Here is a 3,281-nt window from a genome sequence, read left to right as displayed (position 1 = left end):
ATGGGTCATTCCGGACAATTCTCAATCTCAAAATGTTGAACAAATACAGTTGAGTCCCAAGGTTCCACATGGAGATGTTACGCTCCATAGTTTTGGCCATGGAACCAGGGGATTACATGGTATCTCTGGATATACAGGATGCTTACCTTCATGTGCCTATAGCATTGTCCCATCAGTGTTACCTCGGGTTTGCCATCCTCCAGCAACATTTTCAGTTCCAGGCCTTACCCATTGGGTTAGCCACAGCCCCCAGAGTATTTACCAAGATCATGGTGGTTATGGCAGCTTATCTTCGCAAGCAGGGTATAAGAATTTTTCCATACCTCAACAATCTTTTAATCCTGGCACAATCCCAGGAATTGCTCTTGAGCCATCTCCAACAGACAATATCTTGTCTACAGAAACACGGATGGCTCATAAATTGGGCAAAGTCGTCTCTGATTCCGTCACAACGGATGATTCACTTGGGGGCTGTATTGGATTCAAGTCTGCAGAAAATAATTTTACCTCGGGAAAAGATATCCAAGGTGCCGTTAATGACTCAGGAATTGTTACACAGTCAGACAATATCAATTCACGCAGCAATGCGAGTGATGGATTTGATGGTGTCAACATTCGACATGGTGGAATATGCACAGTTCCACTCAAGACCTCTGCAGCATCTGATTCTGGCCAGATGGAATGGAATACATCAGACAATAAAGAAAGAAATGATGGTACTTCCAGTAAAGGTAAAAAGGTCATTAGCCTGGTGGCAACAGACATCCCATCTAGACAAGGGAAGACCCTTTTGGATATCAGATTGGAAGATCCTGACAACGGATGCCAGTCTACAGGGCTGGGGAGCAGTGTCCGGAAGATTGTGGTTCCATGGACAATCGACCACAGAAGAAAGTCGCCAATAAACCTGTTGGAACTCCGGGCCATATACATGGCACTGATTCAGGCAAAGGACATTCTGCAAAAAAAACCAGTCCAGATCCGTTCGGACAATGCAACGGCAGTAGCGTACCTCAACCATCAGGGAGGAACTTCCAACCAAAAAGCAATGAAGGAGGTAAGTCACATACTAAAGTGAGCAGAACTCCATCTTCCAGCATTGTCCGCAGTGTTCGCTCCAGGAGTCCTAAACTGGGAAGCGGACTTTCTCAGTCGACACACCATTCGAGCAAGCAAATGGGCTTTACACCCGGAAGTTTTTCAGACTCTAGTAAACAAGTGGGGTTTGCCAGAGATAGATCTCATGGCATCCCGTCTGAACAACAAAGTTCCAGCATACGGGTCAAGAACAAATGACCCCAGAGCGATCCTTGTGGACGCACTGTCAGTGAAATGGGACTGTCATCTGGCATATCTGTTTCCTCCAATCTCCCTGCTACCCAGGGTGGTGAGGAATATAAAGCAAGCAAAGGGTGCCGTGATTCTAATAGCTCCGGCTTGGCCCAGAAGGCATTGGTACATAGATCTGCAGAGGATGTCGATGGATGCTCCAATTCTGCTCCCTCAACGTACAGATCTACTGATGCAGGGTCCTTGTTATCACAGGCATCTGGATCGGCTGTCTTTGACGGCGTGGCTGTTGAAACCTCTATCCTGAAGTCAAGAGGTTTTTCACAACAAGTAATTCAAACTATGCTAAGAGCAAGGAAACCCTCAGCTCGCATTTATCACCGAATATGGCAAGCCTATATTCATTGGTGCAGTGAAAGAAGTATGGATCCAAAATCTTTCAGAGTATCCAGAATCTTAGATTTCCTTCAAGCAGGAATGGATAAGGGTTTGAAGGTGGCATCCTTGAGAGTTCAAGTATCAGCATTGACTGTATGGTTCCAAAAAAAAATTGCCACTTTACAGGATGTGCGTACTTTTTTCCAGGGAATGCTGCACATTCAACCACCTTTTGTTCCTCCTGCAGTACCTTAGGACAGAGGTTCTCAAACTCGGTCCTCAGGACCCCACACAGTGCATGTTTTGCAGGTAACCCAATAAGTGCGCAGGTGTATTCATTACTCACTGACACATTTTTAAAGGTCCACATGTGGAGCTCATTATTTAAATTGTGATTCTGTGAGGAGACCTGCAAAACATGCACTGAGGACAAAGTTTGAGAACCTGTGCCTTAGGATTTAAGTCTGGTCCTCAGAGCCCTTCAGGGTACTCCGTTTGAACCACTTAATAAAGTGGATCTTAAATGGTTGACAGCTAAAGTACTGTTTCTACTGACTACGACATCAGCTAGAAAAGTATCAGATTTAGGAGCGCTGTCATGTAAGTCTCTTTTTCTGATTTTTTTTATCCAGATAAAGCAGTTCTCAGAACTAGGTCTGGTTATATTCCTAAGGTGGTCTCTAAGTTCCACCTTAACAAAGAAATTGTAGTCCCGGCTTTTCAGGTGTCGGGACTTTCTGCGGGAGAAGCGTCGCTTGACGTAGTCCGTGCATTAAGAATCTACGTAGATCGTGCCAGTGCCATCAGAAAGACAGATTCTCTCTTCTTTCTCTACGGATTTCACAAGAGGGGATGGCCTGCTACTAAACAGACGCTAGCCAGATGGCTTCGTATGTCGATTTCAGAAGCATATTCTCGAGCTGATCTCCCTGTTCCGGCTAATGTCTCTGCTCACTCTACTTAGACGTAAGGTAGGTCCTTCATGGGCAGCACAACATGGTGCTTCAGCAGAACAGATAGGTAAGGCAGCCACATGGTCTCCCATTAACACATTCATTAGACATTATGCCTTGGATACTTTTGCCTCTCATGACGCTGAATTAGGACGTAAGGTTCTCCTGTCTAATCAGGAGCGTCCCCACCACTAAAAATTGCTTTGGGAAGTCCAATTGTTATCCTGTGGATAACCTGTGGACCCTGCCGGAGAAATATACGTTATGGTAAGAACTTACCGTTGATAACTGTATTTCTCCTATGTCCACAGGTTTCCACAGGGATCCCACCCTGACGCACCCGATTTGATAATCTTTATGCTCACTAACCTCTTCCCTCTTGCATGGAAGGGTGTGCATGTGTGTTCTTCTCGCCTGAATAGGGTTCTACATAATGCTCCTGCCTAACTGCTTTGGAATCCAACTGATTTGCCTGAGCTAGTGGGCGGGGATATATGGACGAGCCCGTTGCATCCTGGGAGGCCTGAAAGCTTGTGATCGTTAGGTGCTAATCCGCTGTCGCTCCATCATATCCCATTGTTATCCTGTGGAAACCAGTGGACATAGGAGAAATACCGTTATCAACGGTAAGTTCTTACCATAACGTATATTTTGGCTCAT

Source organism: Pseudophryne corroboree, chromosome 8, assembly GCF_028390025.1.
Source record: "Pseudophryne corroboree isolate aPseCor3 chromosome 8, aPseCor3.hap2, whole genome shotgun sequence".
Taxonomy (NCBI): Eukaryota; Metazoa; Chordata; class Amphibia; order Anura; family Myobatrachidae; genus Pseudophryne; species Pseudophryne corroboree.
This window is presented reverse-complemented; position numbering follows the sequence as displayed.